The 23,632-nt window shown below is 47.9% G+C and overlaps 1 protein-coding gene across 1 annotated transcript in view; it reads left to right on the forward strand.

Moving 5' to 3' along the window:
- Positions 1-23,632, forward strand: part of LOC147668405 (E3 ubiquitin-protein ligase TRIM11-like) — a 117,196-nt gene that overhangs the window by 11,876 nt on the left and 81,688 nt on the right. The window lies entirely within an intron of this gene.

Raw genomic sequence — 23,632 nt, forward strand, 5'->3', positions numbered from 1 at the left:
TATGTCCTTATCTATATGCATGTGTGTTTGAGGGTTGTGTATTGAGGGTTGTGTATGCTTTAGTCTGGATTTATTGGCTGTGAGTTTGTACCTAAATAGGGGAGTGCCTGCCTGTGGGCTTGTATATCACAAGGTCTGGTGGCATTTGTGAGTGTGCAAATACATGTGTGCATCTGTGAGTTTGTGACTTGTATGCATAAGTCTTGAAGGACCAGAATAACCCACTCACTGGGTCTCGGCGGCGGGGGAACCGCCCAAGTCTTCCATACCCTTCATACGTAGTAAAAGGAGACACAGGAGCCTTTGTCTGCAGGAGGAACCCAGATTTATTCAAATAGCCCGGGCTATGGAACAGAGTCCCAAGCTCTTTAGAAACAAGACATAGGAGGATGCTGCTTCACTCTGCAGCTTACAAGCCTTTTTAGGTCTCGCCTCACAATGCGCATGCGCATTGAGCGGAGCGAGACTATAGGGGCTTAAACAGAGGTTTAACTAAACTGGCGATTTGATGCTGTGCCCGTGCGCTTTTAGGTCAATGCGCAAGCGCATTGACCTAAAATGCGCGTGCACAACATCAAATCGCCAGCCATCTGTACCCCAGCTTGGCGCCTCCGCTCCTGCTCTCTCCTGGCTGCACCTCCCCTAATTATTCACGGGCGGCCGGCCGTACTTTCACTTTCACGGCCGGCAGGCCGTGGCTCGTTTTATTTTTTGTTTGTTTGTTTAAACTTGTTTTATAGCACTTGCTATGTTAGCCGCGTCTGTTTCTAAGCAATCCTAATGTGTCCAGATACAAGATTACAGGTTTGTGGAGATTGGGAGGCCAAAAATTCTATTTCATTGCAGTTCTACAATCAAGTTGCTTAATTTGTGCATTTGATTTGCCAGAAGTAGAAATAGCAAGCAGAGAATGTTTACCCCGCCCGGGGTGCGGTAGAGGTATGCTAATCTGACACAGCATAACACAGTACTGTCAAAGCACTCTTATAGAAACTAGGGGCTTCATTTAGAGGGCAGAATTGAATGACAACCTGAGAATAACTCGTAGATGCTCGGCTCGCCCTACGAGAAGCTTACATCTCTCACATCGGACTCGACACTGCTGACACCAATACAGTCGTCTGACACGCCATGATGGAACATGCTTTCTGGCTACATGCTTCAGTTCAGATCATGGCAAATGGTACAAGCACGTTTTCACCCTGCGTCGAATGCGCACACTTTTCCCTTTCTATACTTTCTCATGTGTATCAAAAACATTACGTGTTGAGATGTTTGTTATTTAGGTTGCCTTTCGGCACAGGTCATTCACTCGTTAGTGCAACAATTCACCTGCACTTAGAGTTTTTTTTTTTAACCCCTTCTCTCTAACTGATATTGCAGGCACAGAAACATACATATTCATTGCATCGAGGTCACTGCGGAGACATTTTTACACATACGTGAATCAAATAATTAAAAACGTTTACCACTGTGACCCTGCCACGTCATTCCCACCATTTGAACACTGGCAACAGTTACAGCTAAACGTCATCAACAAACCAGCTATGGTGGATTTTGCACTAGGCCTGAAAGGCAGTAATTAAAAGGGAACCACTGGTGTACTCACAATCACAACGATGGAGATCCCCTCGTTCACAATCCAGTTGCTCATGTCTGCTGTCACCGTCTGTCTGCTCGCACTGCCCGGGTCCTCTCTGCAGCTGCAGTTGTTAAGACTCGCGAGGAAGTGAAAATGGGTCCCCTGCTGTTGAAGATTTCCCCTTTTCCTCAACACGAAACGATCAGTGCAGTTGGCTAATGAAAATGTTGCAATGCTGTAAGGAAATCTTTTTGTTGCTTTTAATCCTTTTCTGAAACCAGGGTGTCGTGCTTGAGTGCCCCAAAGTACCACACGTGCCTCATTGCTGTATGTCTGTAGGTAATATTGCACCCCCCATCTGCGCGTAAAACTGGCATCAGGAATGTAATACAGGATATGCGCTTATACAAGCTTGGAGTCCAGGGTCGCATACTACCTTTTATGTACCTTCGGTGGAGTGTATAGTAATACGAATGGGCTTGTTTACAAGCCCCTTGCGCCGCAGGTACGTCACTTTTTCCCATATTAAAAGTGACGCACCGGGGGTGCAAGGGGCTTGTATTTGATAAGAGATTCGCCCTTTTAAGCCTTGAATAAGGGGCCTTGAATCTTGGAAATGCTGCAGTTTTCAGATAGAATGCATGTGTTTTGGGGAATGCTACCGCCTGTAAGTTAATTCTACTGGGGCTGCTTCTCCACAGGGGACAGGCGGGCCTCGTGCCGCTGTCTCGCGAGAGTGCTTTGCTATGTGGCTGTAAATTCTCAATGACGCAGCAACTTTACTATTAGATCACGCGTCTTGAGTCGTGACTGGTGGTGTCCAACGCTAAAGATTGCATAGAGATTGGCCCAAGAAAGGATAACGGCACTACGCATGTATTTGTACTACATAAAATCTACATTACAATGGCTATCCCCATACTAAGAAGATATATACTTTGAAAGTTCGGAAAAATGGTGCACAGCATCAAATCTCCAGCCATCGCCATCTGTTCCCCCTGCCCAGCCGCCAGCACCTCCACTCTCTCTCCCCGCACCCAGCCTTACTCGCATTTCGCATTTCTCCTCTCCCTCCCCAGCCGCCAGCACCTCCCCTACCAATAACCCGGGCGCCCACTTTTACTTTAACACAGGGACCCGCTTTTACTTTACCACGGGGACTCGCTTTCACTTTAACCCGGGCGCCCGGCATTATCTCAATCCCCCACCCAACCCGTCGCTGCTTGATATCGCTCAGTCGCTCTCATGTCTGTTTCTCCCCCCACTCCCACCACCCAGCCCTAAAGCCCTGTCTATGTTGCCTCTATCCTTCTTTGTTATAACATGGCGTAGAGGATCTTTAGTGCTGCATGTCTTGAACTCTTGAGACTAAAGTTTTTTTAGGACTTACTGAGCTACACACACCACCCCACACACAACCCCACACACAGACACCCACACACACACACACACCCAAACACCCACCCACAACCCCATACACATAACCCCCCACAACCCCGCACCCACAGCACCCCACAGACAACCCCCACACACAACCCACACCCCCCTTCCCACACACACACAACCCCCCACACACACAACCCCCCACACACACAACCCCCCACACACACAACCCCCCACACACACAACCCCTCACACACACAACCACACACACACACACACCCCCACACACACACAACCCCACACACACACAACCCCACACACACACAATCCCACACACACACAATCCCACACACACACAATCCCACACACACACAACCCCACACACACACACAACCCCCCACGCACACAACCCCACTCACCCCCCACATACCCACCCCACCCCCACACACACCCAACACACCCACACCCCCCAACCCCCATACCCACACCCACAACATCACTATGCGCTACCACAGCATCACTGAACGCCACAGCATCACTCGCCACCACAACAACTGGCACTTCTTGGGTTACCTTGTCCTACAGCTAAATTCGAACTGTTCTGAACTAGAGTCTCATAATTTTCACAATTTTGCAGTAAAACGATCAAAGAGGTACTAACTTAATTTCGACATCCTTATTAAAGTGCAGTTTATCTTGTCTTCCTCAGTACTTCGTACATCTCTCTAGAGATGTGGCCTAACGACCAGAGCTGCCATCTAAGTCACGTACATACAAAACATGTTGCATTACAAATGCTATAGGTGTCACATTCGCGAAAGTTATAACTATTGGCATTGTAAATAACAAAGCTATCAATTTAGCTATTTTAAAAACCAACACATAAATAAAATATTTGTCATTTACAAGACCAATAGCTCCAACTTTTCTAATGCGAGACCTATTGCATTTCCAATGCTTGTTTACATTTTTACTCCAGTCTTTTGGCTGTTAGTCCATTGTTCAATCAGGGCAGTGTTTGCAGTTAATAACCAGATCCAGACGATGTTTGTAGATGGTGACCTGGTCAAGGCTTGGTACACAAGTCATTGCTCACTCAGTTTGATCAAAGCTTGGTCTTTCAGGTCATTGTCCACTCAGCTTGATCAAAGCCTGGTCTTTCAGGTCATTGTTCAAGGCCCAGAAGTCAGACCATTGTCCAGATAACCTGTTCATGGTGTCAAGGATGTTTACCAGGCTGGGAGCAGGAGATGGAAAACAAATCATTTACACAGGGCGTGAGTGTCTCATGGCTTTCTGTTGAACTGCAAAGAACAGGGGGGTTGAGTGTGCGTTAGTTCCTGCGCAGAAATGCAGGCTGCAAGATGGTTTTTGTCGTGTCAGTTAGATTTTCCTCCGGCATCAGCAGAAACGACCAGGTGGGTCATATGGAAGTGTTTGACACGAGATGGCAATGAAAAAACAATGGGGTCCCGGTACAAATGATGCCGATCCGAAGAACACTTTTCCTCAGACCCTCCTTTTGCCATTGAGTGGCAAATACTTTAAGAAATGTCAATGTTCATAGGACCATCTGTTTCTTGTGGGAGAGAGAGAGGCTGACTGAGAGAGACTGAGAGAGAGAGAGACTGACTGGCTGAGAGAGAGACTGACAGAGAGAGAGAGAGAGAAAGAGACTGACTGAGAGAGAGAGAGACTGACTGAGAGAGAGAGAGACTGACTGACTGACAGAGAGAGAGAGACTGACGGAGAGAGAGAGAGACTGACGGAGAGAGAGAGAGACTGACAGAGAGAGAGAACGAGAGAGAAAGAGAGAGACTGACTGAGAGAGAGAGAGACTGACAGAGAGAGACTCACTAAGAGAGAGAGACTCACAGAGAGAGACTGACTGACAGAGAGAGAGACTGACTGACAGAGAGCGAGACTGACAGAGAGAGTCACTGACTGAGATAGAGAGAGACTGACTGAGAGAGACTGGCAGAGGGAGAGAGAGACTGTCTGGAAGACTGACTGAGAGAGAGACTGACAGAGAGAGAAAGAGAGAGACTGAGAGAGAGAGAGGGAGACTGACTGGCTGAGAGAGAGACTGACGGAGAGAGAGAGAGAGAGAGAGAGAGAGACTGACTGACTGAGAGAGACTGAGCGAGACTGACAGAGAGACTGACAGAGAAAGAGAGACTGGCCGACAGAGAGAGAGACTGACTAAGAGAGAGAGACTCACAGAGAGAGACTGACTGACAGAGAAAGAGACTGACTGACAGAGAGCGAGACTGACAGAGAGAGTCACTGACTGAGATAGAGAGAGACTGACTGAGAGAGACTGGCAGAGGGAGAGAGAGACTGTCTGGAAGACTGACTGAGAGAGAGAGACTGAGAGAGAGAGGCTGAGAGAGAGAGAGGCTGAGAGAGAGAGAGGCTGAGAGAGAGAGAGGCTGAGAGAGAGAGGCTGAGAGAGAGAGGCTGAGAGAGAGAGGCTGAGAGAGAGAGGCTGAGAGAGAGAGAGGCTGAGAGAGCGAGGCTGAGAGAGAGAGAGGGACTGACAGAGAGAGGGACTGACAGAGAGAGGGACTGACAGAGAGAGGGACTGACAGAGAGAGGGACTGACAGAGAGAGGGACTGACAGAGAGAGGGACTGACAGAGAGAGGGACTGACAGAGAGAGGGACTGACAGAAAGAGGGACTGACAGAGAGAGGGACTGACCGAGAGAGGGACTGACCGAGAGAGGGACTGACCGAGAGAGGGACTGACCGAGAGAGGGACTGACCGAGAGAGGGACTGACCGAGAGAGGGACTGACCGAGAGAGGGACTGACCGAGAGAGGGACTGACCGAGAGAGGGACTGACCGAGAGAGGGACTGACCGAGAGAGGGACTGACAGAGAGAGGGACTGACAGAGAGAGGGACTGACTGAGAGAGAGACTAAGAGAGAGAGAGACTGACTGACTGAGACTGACTGAGAGAGAGACTGACTGAGAGACTGACTGAGAGAGAGAGACTGACTGCGAGAGAGACTGACTGCGAGAGAGACTGACTGCGAGAGAGACTGACTGAGAGAGAGAGAGTGACTGAGAGAGACTGGCAGAGGGAGAGAAAGACTGTCTGGAAGACTGCCTGACTGAAAGAGAGCGAGGCTGAGAGAGGGAGGCTGACAGAGAGAGACTGACTGAGAGAGAGAGAGGGACTGACAGAGAGAGGGACTGACAGAGAGAGGGACTGACAGAGAGAGGGACTGACAGAGAGAGGGACTGACAGAGAGAGGGACTGACAGAGAGAGGGACTGACAGAGAGAGGGACTGACAGAGAGAGGGACTGACAGAGAGAGGGACTGACAGAAAGAGGGACTGACAGAGAGAGGGACTGACCGAGAGAGGGACTGACCGAGAGAGGGACTGACCGAGAGAGGGACTGACCGAGAGAGGGACTGACCGAGAGAGGGACTGACAGAGAGAGGGACTGACAGAGAGAGGGACTGACTGAGAGAGAGACTAAGAGAGAGAGAGACTGACTGACTGAGACTGACTGAGAGAGAGACTGACTGAGAGACTGACTGAGAGAGAGAGACTGACTGCGAGAGAGACTGACTGCGAGAGAGACTGACTGAGAGAGAGAGAGTGACTGAGAGAGAGAGAGTGACTGAGAGAGACTGGCAGAGGGAGAGAAAGACTGTCTGGAAGACTGCCTGACTGAAAGAGAGCGAGGCTGAGAGAGGGAGGCTGACAGAGAGAGACTGACTGAGAGAGAGAGAGGGACTGACAGAGAGAGAGGGACTGACAGAGAGAGGGACTGACAGAGAGAGGGACTGACAGAGAGAGAGACTGACAGAGAGAGACTGACAGAGAGAGAGACTGACAGAGAGAGGGACTGACAGAGAGAGAGAGACTGACAGAGAGAGAGAGACTGACAGAGAGAGAGAGACTGACAGAGAGAGAGACTGACAGAGAGAGAGACTGACAGAGAGAGAGACTGACAGAGAGAGAGACTGACAGAGAGAGACTGACAGAGAGAGACTGACAGAGAGAGACTGACTAAGAAAGAGACTGACTAAGAAAGAGACTGACTAAGAAAGAGACTGACAGAGAGACTGACAGAGAGAGACTGACAGAGAGAGACTGACTAAGAAAGAGACTGACTAAGAGAGAGACTGACTAAGAGAGAGACTAAGAGAGAGACTGACTAAGAAAGAGACTGACTGAGAGAGACTGAGCGAGACTGACAGAGAGACTGACAGAGAAAGAGAGACTGGCCGACAGAGAGAGAGACTGACTAAGAGAGAGAGACTCACAGAGAGACTGACTGACTGACAGAGAGAGAGACTGACTGACAGAGACGAGACTGACTGACAGAGAGCGAGACTGACTGACGGAGAGCGAGACTGACAGAGAGAGTCACTGACTGAGATAGAGAGAGACTGACTGAGAGAGACTGGCAGAGGGAGAGAGAGACTGTCTGGAAGACTGACTGACTGAGAGAGAGAGACTGATAGAGAGAGGCTGAGAGAGAGAGAGGCTGAGAGAGAGAGAGGCTGAGAGAGAGAGAGGCTGAGAGAGAGAGAGGCTGAGAGAGAGAGAGGCTGAGAGAGAGAGGCTGAGAGAGAGAGGCTGAGAGAGAGAGGCTGAGAGAGAGAGGCTGAGAGAGAGAGGCTGAGAGAGAGAGGCTGAGAGAGAGAGGCTGAGAGAGAGAGGCTGAGAGAGAGAGAGGGACTGACAGAGAGAGGGACTGACAGAGAGAGGGACTGACAGAGAGAGGGACTGACAGAGAGAGGGACTGACAGAGAGAGGGACTGACAGAGAGAGGGACTGACAGAGAGAGGGACTGACTAAGAGAGATGGACTGACTAAGAGAGAGACACTGACTGACTGAGACTGACTGAGAGAGAGACTGACTGAGAGAGAGAGACTGACTGAGAGAGAGAGACTGACTGCGAGAGAGACTGACTGCGAGAGAGACTGACTGCGAGAGAGACTGACTGCGAGAGAGACTGACTGAGAGAGAGAGAGTGACTGAGAGAGACTGGCAGAGGGAGAGAAAGACTGTCTGGAAGACTGCCTGACTGAGAGAGAGCGAGGCTGAGAGAGGGAGGCTGACAGAGAGAGACTGACTGAGAGAGAGAGAGACAGAGAGAGAGGGACTGACAGAGAGAGAGGGACTGACAGAGAGAGAGGGACTGACAGAGAGAGAGGGACTGACAGAGAGAGAGGGACTGACAGAGAGAGAGGGACTGACGGAGAGAGAGAGACTGACTGAGAGAGAGAGACTGACAGAGAGAGAGACTGACAGAGAGAGAGAGACTGACAGAGAGAGAGAGACTGACAGAGAGAGAGAGAGACTGACAGAGAGAGAGACTGACAGAGAGAGACTGACAGAGAGAGAGACTGACAGAGAGAGACTGACAGAGAGAGACTGACAGAGAGAGACTGACAGAGAGAGACTGACAGAGAGAGACTGACAGAGAGAGACTGACAGAGAGAGACTGACAGAGAGAGACTGACTAAGAAAGAGACTGACTGAGAGAGACTAAGAGAGAGACTGACTAAGAAAGAGACTGACTAAGAGAGAGACTGACTGAAAGAGACTGACTGATTGAGAGAGAGACTGACTGAAAGAGACTGACTGATTGAGAGAGAGACTGATTGAGAGAGAGACTGATTGAGAGAGAGACTGATTGAGAGAGAGACTGACAGAGAGAGACTGACAGAGAGAGACTGACAGAGAGAGACTGACAGAGAGAGACTGACTAAGAGAGAGACTGACTAAGAGAGAGACTAAGAGAGAGACTGACGAAGAAAGAGACTGACTGAGAGAGACTGAGCGAGAGAGACTGAGCGAGAGAGACTGAGCGAGACTGACAGAGAGACTGACAGAGAAAGAGAGACTGGCCGACAGAGAGAGAGACTCACAGAGAGAGACTGACTGACAGAGAGCGACACTGACAGAGAGAGTCACTGACTGAGATAGAGAGAGACTGACTGAGAGAGACTGGCAGAGGGAGAGAGAGACTGTCTGGAAGACTGACTGACTGAGAGAGAGAGACTGAGAGAGAGAGGCTGAGAGAGAGAGGCTGAGAGAGAGAGGCTGAGAGAGAGAGGCTGAGAGAGAGAGGCTGAGAGAGAGGGACTGACAGAGAGAGGGACTGACAGAGAGAGGGACTGACAGAGAGAGGGACTGACTAAGAGAGAGAGACTGACTAAGAGAGAGAGACTGACTGACTGAGACTGACTGAGAGAGAGACTGACTGAGAGACTGACTGAGAGAGAGAGACTGACTGCGAGAGAGACTGACTGAGAGAGAGACTGACTGCGAGAGAGACTGACTGAGAGAGAGAGAGTGACTGAGAGAGACTGGCAGAGGGAGAGAAAGACTGTCTGGAAGACTGCCTGACTGAGAGAGAGCGAGGCTGAGAGAGGGAGGCTGACAGAGAGAGAGACTGACTGAGAGAGAGACAGAGAGAGAGGGACTGACAGAGAGAGAGAGACTGACAGAGAGAGAGAGACTGACAGAGAGAGAGAGACTGACAGAGAGAGAGAGACTGACAGAGAGAGAGAGACTGACAGAGAGACTGACTGACTGACAGAGAGAGAGACTGACAGAGAGAGAGACTGACAGAGAGAGAGACTGACAGAGAGAGAGACTGACAGAGAGAGAGACTGACAGAGAGAGAGACTGACAGAGAGAGACTGACAGAGAGAGACTGACAGAGAGAGACTGACTAAGAAAGAGACTGACTAAGAAAGAGACTGACTAAGAGAGAGACTAAGAGAGAGACTGACTGAAAGAGACTGACTGATTGAGAGAGAGACTGACTGAAAGAGACTGACTGATTGAGAGAGAGACTGACAGAGAGCGACTGACAGAGAGCGACTGACAGAGAGCGACTGACAGAGAGCGACTGACAGAGAGCGACTGACAGAAAGAGACTGACAGAAAGAGACTGACAGAAAGAGACTGACAGAGAGAGACTGAGAGAGACTGACTAAGAAAGAGACTGACTAAGAGAGAGACTGACTAAGAGAGAGACTAAGAGAGAGACTGACTAAGAAAGAGACTGACTGATTGAGAGAGAGACTGACTGAAAGAGACTGACTGATTGAGAGAGAGACTAACTGAAAGAGACTGACTGATTGAGAGAGAGACTGACAGAGAGAGACTGACTGAGGGAGAGACTGACTGACAGAGAGACTAACTGACAGAGACTGACTGAGAGAGAGAGAGAGAGAGAGAGCGAGAGAGAGAGAGACTGGCTGACTGAGAGAGAGAGAGACTGGTTGACGGAGAGAGAGAGACTGGCTGACTGAGAGTGAGAGACTGGCTGACAGAGAGAGAGACTGACTTACTAAGAGAAACTGACAGAGAGAGACTGTGAGAGACTGACTGACAGAAAGGGAGAGACTGACTGACAGAAAGAGAGAGACTGACTGAGAGAGAGAGACTGACTGACTGAGAGAGACTGACAGAGAGAGACTGACTGACAGAAAGAGAGAGACTGACAGAAAGAGAGAGACTGACTGAGAGAGAGAGACTGACTGACTGAGAGAGACTGACAGAAAGAGAGCGATAGAGAGACTGGCAGAGAGAGAGAGAGACTGAGAGAGGGACTGACAGACAAAGGGACTGACAGGGAGAGAGACTGACAGGGAGAGAGACTGACAGGGAGAGAGACTGACAGGGAGAGAGACTGACAGGGAGAGAGACTGACAGGGAGAGAGACTGACAGAGAGAGGGACTGACTGAGAGAGACTGACAGAGAGCGAGAGACTGATTGACTGAATGACTGAGAGAGACTGAATGACAGAGAGAGACTGAATGACAGAGAGAGATAGACTGACTGACTGACTAAGAGAGAGAGACTGACTGACTGACTGGCAGACTGACAGAAAGAGAGAGATAGAGAGACTGACGGAGAGGGAGAGACCGACTGACTGACAGACAGAGAGAGAGAGAGGGAGACTGACTGACAGATTGACTGACTGAGAGAGACTGACTGACTGTGAGAGACTGAATAACAGAGAGAGATAGGCTGACTGAGAGAGAGAGACTGACTGACTGAAAGAGAGATACTGACTGACTGAGAGAGAGAGAGAGAGAGAGAGAGAGAGAGAGAGAGAGAGAGAGAGAGAGAGAGAGAGAGAGAGAGAGAGAGAGAGAGAGAGAGAGAGAGAGAGAGACTGTGATGGAATTGTGATCAAAGTGTGTATGAAGCTATGCAATGCCTCTAAAGATTGCTATTGTCTACTAATAAAAATGTATTATCAAAATGTGCTCTTTGTAGTTACATCTGCTTTTGAAATACTGCATTGTCGCATTGTCCAATGTTTTAAAACGGAAAGGAGAAGGAGCAGTGGATGCACTTTTGTCATAACTGAACGATGAGTGGGCCCGGTATTGTATATCGAGACAGGAGTCTGCATCAGGAAACCCACCTAAAATTAGGCAAACTTCCCCAGCCTACTGATGGCAGGGACCCTGTAATGAATGGACCACCACCTATGATAGCCTGCGGGCAGACTAAGCCCAACCTTTAACTCCACCATCCAGTGTTACTTATCATGGCTGTATTAGTGACAGTGGCGTAACAATAGCCCTGCATCCCCTGCAGTATGGCGGGTCGCTGACCTGAGAGCTCTAGACTGGCACAGAAAATGGGGGGGGGGAGCCTCCATGTAGTTTGCAGGGGGGGCCCCCTCAAGTTTCGTTACGCCACTGACAAACATATTCCATAATTTGAGCCGTAAAGTGTGTCCCCTTGTCCCTCCAGACCAAGCGGAGCAAACCGAATCGTGGGAGGTACTCTTTTAATAGCACTTTGGCGGTAGTGATAGCGGTGCAGTCTTTGACGTGGTAGGCTTCCACCCATCGGCTGAAGGTACAGACCACCACCAGGACATATTTCAAATTGTTACATCTGTCCATCTGGATGTAATCCATTTGGAGGACTTCAAAAGGTAAGGTAGGAGGAGAGAATCCTCCCTTAGGAGTAACTGTGCCTTTTCCTGGGTTATACATTAGGCAAATCATGCATGTTTTGACCGGCTTTTCAGCATATGCTGGTATCTTAGAGTTGTACCATGTAGGTTACAACAGTTTCAGGGGAGGGGAATTCGTATCGCCCGACGCCCGAGACATCTAGATTTCTTGCAAGGGCAAGAAGTTTTAATGTCTGTTTTGTCTGAAGGACAAGAAGACTGTGCACTATACTAAATCGAGACACCAGACGGAAACAAAGTGCTTTATATGAGAGGCAGTTACATTACACAAGAATTCATATTTTATTGCTGTAGGCACGGGGAGATTAAAAGATTTGCCCAGACTGACAGGATGTTGAACAGACACAGAGAACCGAACCTGGTTCCCCAGCTCCAAAGTCGGCCGCTGCGGCTGTTAGGCAGCATCGTCTCCATTGAATATGAGCATGATTAAGTTCAAACTGGCAGGTTCAAACAGAAATTGCACAACGCTGTCAGTTAAGAGGTTTTTGCCTTTCTCCACGAAGCCTTCATGCGGCTACCAGGCTACTCTTCTGGCTCTTTTAATCCTTAGAGCAAGAGGGAAACATGATGCAGCTTCTGATGTCCGAGAACAGCCCACATTTCAGGTAGGAGACCCTGCTCTCATCTGGGCTCTCTGTTCAACCTTTTGATGTGCTGCCCTTGGGCCTCTCAGATACAGCCCTCAGGTCGCTCCCCACTCACTCGATTTTGAGTCCTGCAGTGAAGTAATTCACAGTCCCATCCCTTCGCACATTTCTTTCCCTCTGCACTTATCTGGTGCGTGTGCCCCCCACTGGCCTCCCCGCCCCTGGACCTCTCATGTTACAACCAGGGTGTGCATTAAAGCTCCGGCCAGTACTTCCCTTTCCATGAGCCTCACGTTTCACACGGTACCTGCACTATGCCTTTATCTCCCCTCGTGGTTTATCTGGCCATTTAAGCCTTAATTTCAAGGAAACAACGTTACCAAAACCTTGCACTTAAAATTGTTAGGGACTTTACATGCGCTTCTGTGCAGCAGTAAGCGTGACTTTAGGGATGCACCCTCGTGTGGCAGCCGATAATAAAGCCACATTTCCATAAGAGCCTGGTGCATTGTGTGCCTACATAAGGCAGTAATGTACTTCAAATGTACTGAGAGGGGTAAATAAAGCAGCATGTACGACAGGACAGTGTGTTTATGCAGTCTACAGAAACATGCTTATTAAAAATATGAAAGTAAACTGGGTTCAGAAGGTAATGTAAGTGTTTCCAAAGAAATCTGCCTCTAGAGCTCCGGATTCTCTTTCACAACTACATCTTTGCAATGAAGCTGAACATGAAATGCCACCACAGATCCAAGACTTTTACTCCCAGGCAGTCAGGAAGGACGTTTTTTTCTGCTGGAAAGTAATCCTAGGCAAAACAAATAAATACACCACATGGACAAGTTCCAGTTAGAAGATGCTTAAAGCAGAAACTGCCAACTTTAAAATCCTCTCAGGAGTGGCAGCAGAAGCAATTGAATGAGTACTTATGCTGTGTGCCAGCCAGCATAAATTACAAAAGTACCAACTATAGAACATCCTCTACTTGCTACGTAACACCCTAACCACCTCAAGCTATGTCTACCACCCTTTCCTGCTCCTGTTTGCAGTCTCAGAACTCTGTCTTTTTTCTAATTCCATGCTCAACTCAGCTCCTTTCTGTTGCTGTGTCTAAAGTCTCTGTCATTGGTACAGTTTACCACTGTGACCCAGGAGAAGTGTGGCTCACTGGTTAGAGGAGGCAGACCTGGAAGCAGAGGTCAGCCTGGGACCAGGGTTCAATTCCCGGCTCGGTGGGGTCTTGAGTCCTAAAATGTCCATTGACTCGACAATTCTCGCTCCGGTGCCTACTCGATTCACGGGTTCACACTCTGCGACTCTGGGCAATAGCTTGCTTAATCTCCACAACGGCCCCTCGCGGCAGGATGCCTGGCTTTCACCTTGCGGATACCCTGCCGGGGTTATCTCACAGGGTAATACCAGGACGGGTTCCCTAAGCGAGCGCTTAGAAACCGCTTGGTGATTTGCGCTATATAAATTCCTGTACATTTACATTTACATTTACAACCTCATGCTGTATTTCTTACCCAATAAAAGTCCCCTTTCTTTTCTTGCTCCCTTCCTTTGCTCTCAAACTACCAGGGTAAAACCACTATTCCTCCATTTCCCTGACCTGCTGCCCTCCCTTCTTTCCGCCCTCTACCAACCATCTAGTTCCCTGTGTTTCTCATCTCCCTTTTCTGTTAAACGCCAAACCATCTTCTTCAAAAAACCAGCATAACCCTAGCTTTGTTCTATTCCCTCCCCTGAAGCCATAAGTGGTTCCTTTTTTAAGACCTCTCCCGTATTTAGCTGTGAACTTATCGTCCATCAGTGGTTCCCACTTTAACCCCTGCCTAAGGGCATCACTGCCTTCCTCTGCAACTCCTCCTTCCACCTGCCCACCCCGTTACATCACTGCCACCCTGTGTAACTCCTCCCTCAGGACATCACTGCATCCCTCTGTAACTCACCTGCACCCCCCATACATCACTGGCTCTCCATGTAACCTCTTGGTCATCACTGACATCCACTGTAACACATTTTCCATCTCTAGAACGAGCCCAAGTAATGCTGATGTGAATGTTTGTAAATGTTGTTACCTCTGTCATACATGCGATGGAGGGTTTTCCATGTTCTGGTGTCAAGGCATGCCTAGAACATATTACACCTGGAGGGCTAACAGGTGCTTCATTTTAAATGTCTGGTGCACAGTGCACAGGTGCAACACTTGCCTCACTGGTCACTATTGACTTGTTCTCTGGCTGCTGACCTGAGGGAGACACCTCCGGATTTGTGAAGTATTAATCACATACTGGGAACATTATTAATTTTTGGAGGCTGAATACTGGCACAGGCACCTCCATATTAACAGCATGACCAAGGTGACTGTCATATTTACTGTAAGTTCATACTTTTCATCCTATTTTTCCATTCCTCTTCCTTCTTTTGCAAATGTCCTTAAATCTCCAATCTTCCCAAATCTCTCTGACTTTTTATGTTGTCTTTCTAACACCCAACTATGTCACCCTTTCTTTAATTTGCCATTGATTTCTGACCCTATTACATAACCTATCATTCCTTTCTGTCTATCTGCAGACTTGTGAGTTGGCTTTCCGGGACAAAATGATGGTTGAGCACATCCCGATAGCACAAAGTAAAAACTATTCATAAGTTGTTATTTCTGGTCACAATCCTCTCTGTCTGCACACAAGCCCTTTCAAAATGCCCCCACAATTTTCTAGAGTACGCTCAAGCCTCCATCTGAAAAGTTGGGGAAAGTTTTGAAAACAAACAAGTTAATTCTTCTGGCTTTTGTCATCAGGCCCCCAAGTTCTTTTTTTGCTAGCTTTGTCCTGCCAGTCACATTATTCAAGGTTCTCCTTGGAGGTCTGCTTATACCACAGTGTACGATATGAAAAAAATGCAAGGGTTGGTTCTAGCTGATTTGTGACGATCTTTTATATTCATTGTAAATATCTTGTACAAATACATACGTAATGTTAATATGTAATATTGATTTACTGGTATAGCATACACCGGGTAAAGTGTAATTTCTGATTCCTGTATGCTCCCTCTTTGTTGACATTGTTCTCCCAATGCTTCAGCACTAGGATGTCTAAAATGCACTCTCTAAGACCAAACGTACACTTTTGGCGGTCAGTTTAATTGATTTAGGAAATAGATTAGACAAGGATGATTTCTCTGCAGGACAAGTAGTTTTCTGCACACGTTTGTCCACTGGACATGTACATTTTTTTTTAAAATTCCACACCCCTGCAGTTTATATATCCCTTTTGCACTAATGTGAGCAGGACCATGGGCCATCGTAACTACTGGTAGCACATGACTGTCAGGTAACATCCATTGTCTTTCCATAGTCGTACGGATCCAGAAACCATCAATTCCCTCCTTTGCTAATTGCTCCTTCCACACCCTTAGTTCCTCAGGAGTAGCATGGGACTGAATATCAATCACACTGTGTTTTCAACCATGCCCTTGTCTGCCACCCACCTAGCGGGACTTCCTACATACATTCCTTTCCTTTTCTTAAGAGCTGTCTGTCCGGCTGTCTGGTCAGCCAGGGCATTGCCTTTCCCAACATCATCTATCACTTTCTTAAGGGCTTTACATTTTATAATGGCCACCTTTCTGGGGAGTGTCAGGGAGTCTAACAGTCGGTGAATTAGGGGGCCATGTTGAATCTTGGTCCCATGGGAAGTAAGGAAATTCCTTTCTTTCCATAACCTTCCGAAGTTGTGAGCCACCCCGAAGGAATATTGTCTGTCAGTATAAATATTTGCCGTCATCCCTTTGCTTAACTCACAGGCTCTAGTGACTGCCACTAATTCTGCTGCTTGAGCAGAGCACTGCGGAATCTGAGCTGTTTCTACTACTTGCCCTAGTGTTGTGAGGGCGTAGGCGGCAGAGATGTTACCATCTGGTCCTCTGAGACATGATCCGTCCACATACAGTGTACCTTCTGGTTCTGCTATCTGGGTGTCCTGTAAGTCAACCCGTCCCTTTGTCTCCTCCTCTGTCCTTAATATGCAGTCATGTGGGTCTAAGCGGGCATCCTGAGTATCCAGTGGGAGTAATGTGGCGGGGTTTAGTACAGTGCATCTTTTGATGTTAATGTGGCTGGCAAAGAGTGTCAGTTCATATCCTGTGAGTCGTGCACTAGTGAGGTACTGTGTCTTGGTGTTATTAAGGAGGGTATCTACAGAATGGGGGAATGGGGGACCATCAGAGTCAGGGGGGAGTTCCTGACGATCCCCGCACTCTGACGGACCATGAGGGCCGCCGCAGCGGTTGCCCGTAGGCATCCTGGGAGAGCCCTTGCAACCGGATTTAAGGTGGCTGAAAAATAGGCACATGACTACTGGTGACCTCTGAACATGTGGGTCAAGACAGAGCATGCACAGCCGTCTGTCTCATGTACAAAAAGAAAAAAATGTTTGTTATAATCAGGAGTACCGAGGACTGGAGCAGTACACAGAGCCCTCTTTAAGTCTTGGAAGGCCTGCGCATGCTCTCTAGTCCATGGAAAGGAACTGTCTGATATGTCCTTCGTGGTGAGGACAAGAAGAGGTTTGACCATGGCAGAATAATTGGAAACCCACTGTCTACAGTATGAGATTAGGCCTATGAATCCTTGCACCTGCTTTTGTATTCGTGGGGCCGTCATAGCATTGATAATGGCTACACGATCAGCGGTGAGCTGCCTTACCTCCTTCGAGACGAGATGACCTAAATAGGTCACCTTCTCTTGACAAAACTGAAGCTTTTTCAAAGAGACTTTGTGATTATGGAGGGCAAGGTGGCGTAACAAACAGAGAGTAGCTTCTTTACACGATGGGGCAGAATTTGCAGCAATGAGGAGGCCATCTACATATTGTAATAGTGTGGAATTATCAGGGAGTTCCAAGGAATCTAGTTGACTTTTTAGGGTTTGACTATAGATACTGGGGCTCTCGGTGAAAACTTGAGGGGCACGGCAGAATCTAAAGCTCCGCCCACCAAGGGAGAAACCAAAAAAATGTCTGCTGTCAGGATGTATAGGAATGCTGAAAAAAGCATTCTTCAGGTCTATGACAGAAAAGTGCATGGCGTCACAGAAGGGACCATCGTTAAGAGGGCTGTAATGTCTGGGACAACAGGATATTGGGAGATTGTTATTTTGTTAAGGGCTCTTAGGTCAATCACGAATCTGTATATTTTAGGGGAGAGAGCATCTCCATTGGTCTTTTTAAGAACTGGAATAATGGGACTGTTACAGATATTGCCACGTGTCTCCCCCACTGCGCCCTTGTCCATCAATTCAGATATTATTGTTAAAAGGGCCATTTCTCCTTCCGCGGGTAGTCGATACTGCCTGAGGCGGGGGAGAAATGCACCTGGCTAGATGCGTACCACATGAGGGGATATGTTGAGACACCCTACATCAGTGTCTGATGATGCCCAGTGGGAGGAAGGTAAAGACAGCAACTCTAGTGGGAGGGGGCCGGACAGATACATATAGGAAGCTGCGGTGGGAGAAATTGTTAGGGATACACCTTGGGGATTACATGATATGGTCGCATACAGAGCTTTCAGTAAATCCATGCCTAACAAGTTTTCACGGCAACCTGTAATAAGGACCAAGGGAGCGTCAACATGTGCAGGGCCATTATCGAGAGGGAGGGGTTCAGAGACAGGGCTGGTCACCGGTGTTCCTGCAAAACCCACAGAGACATTCATATTGCCAGAAAGGGGTGCTTGCGGGACTGACAGATGTGCAATAGAAGACCTGGTGGCCCCAGTATCCCAAAAAAAATTCTGATCCTTACCCACAACTGACATTTGAAAATACGGGCCCCTTTGATCCACTGAAATTTGCTCTCCTGGCTGTCCTATGCTTGATAGAACCCTGTCTCATCAACTTCGTCATAATCATCATTATAATAAGTGCGTGTTGCTTTGTATCCATCAAACCTATTGACCAGGCGCTGCCGGAAGGGGGCGTCATCCCTGGCCTTCGTTCTTTATCCTTCGGATATGGCGGGCCATGATCCCTAGTCGGCCTCCCCTCCCTGGGAGCGCGAGGCCGAGTCTTCCCTGTTCGGATGTTTCAGCAAACACGGGACACTCATCTATCCAATGGCTGTACCCTTTACAGTAAGCACTGTCTGGAGGGCTCCCGTACGTTGAGGGCTGGAGGGGGTATACTGGCGAGCCCTCAGAGGGGGTTGGAGTTGAGGTCTAAAATTCCAGCGGGCATCGGGACCTCTGGGAGGGTACGCCTGCTGCAGAAGTGCCTTAGTCTTAAGATCCCTAACCTTCTTAATTTCCCAGTCTCTATCTTCATTTTCCCTATTCTCGTGATATTGTGCCATAGCCAAGATACCAGTCATAGTTTGGGCAGACCATGTACTTTCAACTTTCTTAAGCCTGGCTGAGATCTCAGGAAGCAAGTTGCTGCCAAAAGTATTGACAAACACTGGGCCAGAACCTGTGATCCGAGGATCCAAACCAATATGTCCCTTGTATTCTGTCTCAAAACGGGTAAAGAAGTCGGCCACATTCTCATCTTTTCGATGCCTACAGCATTTATTTTATCCCAGTTAATGACAGTTTCCGGCAAAAGTGTTTTCATAAACGTTAATATTTTACCGGGCAAAGTCAGGATGGCAATGTCTGGTTTTGTCCCTCCTACCCTTGCTTCTTCCATAGCCTCTAGGTCAGTCCATTTACCTCCCAGTGCCACTTCATGGTCAGTATGTCGAACTTGTCCCAAATTTCAGTGGGGACAACCGTACCAAAAAGTAAATCTATATCCCCAAGAACGAGAGTACCTGCAGATATAATCTGACCTAATTCTCTGTAAAAGGCAGCTGGATTCCTCCGGGGATCTGGTAATTGTCCTTTTAACTGCATTACTTCTGACCTTTTCCATGGAACATGAACCCAAAGCCTGCACCAATGTGCCTCAACAGCCCCTCAGCCATTATTTTGGGCATCGGTAAGTGCGTTAACAAAGACAGGGGCCGCCTCTCTCATTGGCATAGCTGTCTCTAGAGGGGTGTTGGGGAGAGCGGTCATATCACGGTAAGCTATCAAAGAAGAAATAGCGCCAAACATACCCTCTCCCTGAACATCGCCTCTTCTTATTTGTGACCTAAGGTCCATTAATCCGGTGGGTATAAGTGCATTCTCGAATCTTTGCATGACCAGCGTACACATGTATTCAGTCCAGGTGGTCTGTTCCAAAACCGTCCTCTGGGAAACGGTGGACCATATTTCTTTAAAGGCATAAATATTCCCGTTATTTATCCAACATTCACACTGTTGCTTCTGCAGGTCATTTTTTCGAATGGACGTAAAGCTGACTGCAGAGCGCAAGGAGGCCAGTCGGGGGGAATTCAACAATTTATATAAATCCTGCTCAACTGTAGACCACGGGGAAGTAGGAAAAGGGCGGGTAGGGGTAAAGTCGCAGGGGTTGGGCGGATGGAGACTTGTCATTCCTGCAGCGAGGACAGGGTTGGCGTGCGTGGTCGGTGTCATAGGAAAGATGGGGAGGGTCAGTGTGACAGGGAGAACAGTAGGAGGGGCGGTGGAGGAAAGAATGAGCTGTGGAGGTGGGATATGCGGGGTGTGAGGCGTCAGGGCAGGATACATTGGGGCATATGCAGGAGGGCTTTCTAGCATGGTATCAAGCAAGGAATCACCTTCTTCTCCCCCTTCCATATGGCCCTTTCCTTTCTCCTCCGGAGCTGGATAACATTTTTTTAACCGGGCCCCATGCTCCCTATTGGCTATTTCTACCGATTTTGTCATTTGATTTTGTAAATTTTCTCTGGCGTGGTCGGCCATTGACATACGTTCCTGCTTTCTTTCTTGAGCCTTCTGCTTTCTAGCTGTCTGCTCTATCTCTTTCCGCCAAAATCGGACAGATTCAAACATAGACGGGCGCGTTTTTCTTTTCATTAATTGTTCCTCTAAGTTGGCGAGAACTTGTGAATTAAAGGAGCCATAAAGTGGCCACTGTAATTCCGCATTACTGAGTTTCGTATATTTTACCCAGAATGAGGAAAACATTACGGCAGAAGGGCCATGTTTAACATACATTGTATGGCCAGGGGTCCCTTCTGGAGGAAGCGGACACGCCGCCTCCAGCTGGGAGTCCTGTATACACATACAACATAATCTCTTGAACTTACTACTGACTGGCATGCTTGAAAACAGATAACAGACACCAGCGGGTTTTAAAAAACTCACCTCGCTTGCTTGGCTTTTGCAAAAGTCAATAACCGAATCATACAGACTTGGTGGGCGATCAGTCCACCCTTACCTTACAGGGGTAGTTCTCTTCTGCAGACGTAGGGCTGTGTCCTGCTCCAGGAATTTTTTGCTAGGGAACTCCAGCGAGAACGCGGTCATGTGACCCAGACAGAGTGAGGAGGAACAGCGGACGAGTTGTTCGGCTTACCAGATTGCAAGAATCCCTCGGGAAGGGCGCCTCCGTCGGAGTCTCTCCGTGCACCTCCTCACATCCACAGGGCCTGACCTCCGTACTCGTAGAGTCCCTATTCGGGCACCATTTGAAGAACCGGAATAACCCACTCACTGGGTCTCGGCGGCGGGAGAACCGCCCAAGTCTTCCATACCCTTCATACGTAGTAAAAGGAGACACAGGAGCCTTTAGTCTGCAGGAGGAACCCAGATTTATTCAAATAGCCCGGGCTATGGAACAGAGTCCCAAGCTCTTTAGAAACAAGACAGAGGAGGATGCTGCTTCACTCTGCAGCTTACAAGCCTTTTTTACATTTTTACTCCAGTCTTTTGGCTGTTAGTCCATTGTTCAATCAGGGCAGTGTTTGCAGTTAATAACCAGATCCAGACGATGTTTGTGGATGGTGACCTGGTCAAGGCTTGGTACACAAATCATTGTTCACTCAGTTTGATCAAAGCTCGGTCTTTCAGGTCATTGTCCACTCAGCTTGATCAAAGCCCGGTCTTTCAGGTCCTTGTTCAATCACCCTGATCAAGGCCCAGCAGTCAGACCATTGTCCAGATAACCTGTTCACGGTGTCAAGGATGTTTACCAGGCTGGGAGCAGGAGATGGAAAACAAATCATTTACACAGGGCGTGAGTATCTCATGGCTTTCTGTTCAACTGCAAAGAACAGGGGGGTTGGGTGTGCATTAGTTCCTGGGCAGAAATGCAGGCTGCAAGATGGTTTTTGTAGTGTCAGTTAGATTTTCCTCAGGCATCAGCAGAAACTCCGAGGTGGGTCATATGGAAGTATTTGACACGAGATGTCAATGAAAAAACAATGGAGTCCCGGTACAAATGATGCCGATCCGAAGAACACTTTTCCTCAGTCTGCAGTTATAAATCCGTGAGATTTTATATGCATCTGTGTGTGAGTATATATGTATGGATGGATGTCTCTGAGTATGTCATTCATGGACTGAAGATATCCATCTGAGTTTGTACAAGGTTTGTGTGTGGGTCTGCAAATCAATGTGTGCATCTGTATGAGTGTGTATTTATGGATCTGGAGTTATCTATACATCCATCAGACTGGCAAGCCTAGTGTAAGCCCCTTCCCAAACAAAGGTTTTAGCAATGTAATCATGCTACAGTATTGTATATACATCGTCGAACCACTGAACATCCTACAGAGTCCATCTAAGTGATTAAGCGGGTTGCATAAGATAAATAAGCAACAACTATGGCTTTGTTGTATATAAATTATAATATTGAAAATGCTTCAGCTCTGAAAAGATGAGACAGTGAAAGAACTAAAACCAGTATATTTGAAATTACATCAAAATCTCTGTGCAATGATGCTACTGGGAGAAGATATTTTTTTCTTCACCCTGAGGGCGAAAATAGAGACCCCGATCGTTAGTTGCATAAGATAAATAAGCAACAACTATGACTTTGTTGTATATAATATACTAGCAGCCCGTCCCGACCGATGTTGTCCGGGTATGAATTGCTGCCGGCCAGTAGTATATTGTTTTGTAGGATTTCGTTTTGATAGCATTTGTTATCTGTGACAGGCCTGTGAAACTCTCCGATTCACAGTGCACTGCTGATGCACTTAAGAGTGCGCGTTCAGTAGTGTGTGAACTCGAGTTTACCTACCTTATTTTTCCTTGTAATATTATATAGCGCGAACTCGACAACATGGCATGAGCACAATTTACATTACAGAAGAACACATTCATTTGTGGTAGGCACGGGGAGACAAAGCGATTTGCCTGGAATCACAGGATGTTGAGCTGATGCCGAGATTCGAACGTAGGTCCCCAGCTCTAAAGTTCACATTTCTAGAACTTGTGGCGGGAGGTGTGTCTAAAAGTGTATGTCGGTGCTGGCCATCAATGAGAGAGATCTGTGGATTTTTCAAATCAGTGGTGAAAAAATATGAGTATGTTGCTGGAGATGTGGGCCGACGTGCCACCAATGTACTTACCGGGGGAGGGTAAACATCCTTTATTCCGCAACTTTCTTTCCGCATACCATCACTCCGCATACTTTCATTACGAAAGTACCATGACTCCGCAATGCCATTATAACGCATAGCATTACATTTTATATGCTTTTACCACGCACACATTTACAACGAAATTCGTTGTAAATGCATGAATGGTAAAAGCATGTTTTTTATGTTTGGATGAGGTAAGTATGGGTATAGGGGTATATGTTTTGGGGTGTTTTGGTATTTTAATGGCAAAGATATAGTTTTGAGTTATGGGGTACAGGGGTAGGTTTAGGGATAGGTATGGGTTTTGGGGTACAGGGGTATTTTTAGGGTTCAGGGCCAGGTTTGGGTTTTGGGGTATAGGGGTATTTTTAGGGTTCAGGGGTAGGTTTGGGTTTTGGGGTACAGGGGTATTTTTAGGGTTCAGGGCTAGGTTTGGGTTTTGGGGTACAGGGGTATTTTTAGGGTTCAGGGCTAGGTTTGAGTTTTGGGGTACAGGGGTATTTTAGGGTTCAGGGGTAGGCTTGGGTTTTGGGGTACAGGGTATATTTATAGGGTTAAGATGGGTTAGTGTTTAAGGGTGTTGGGGTATTTTAAGGAGTAAGGGTGGGTTATGATTATGGGGTGCAGGAGATGTG

This window comes from Lissotriton vulgaris, unplaced genomic scaffold, assembly GCF_964263255.1.
Source record: "Lissotriton vulgaris unplaced genomic scaffold, aLisVul1.2 SCAFFOLD_815, whole genome shotgun sequence".
Lineage (NCBI taxonomy): Eukaryota > Metazoa > Chordata > Amphibia > Caudata > Salamandridae > Lissotriton > Lissotriton vulgaris.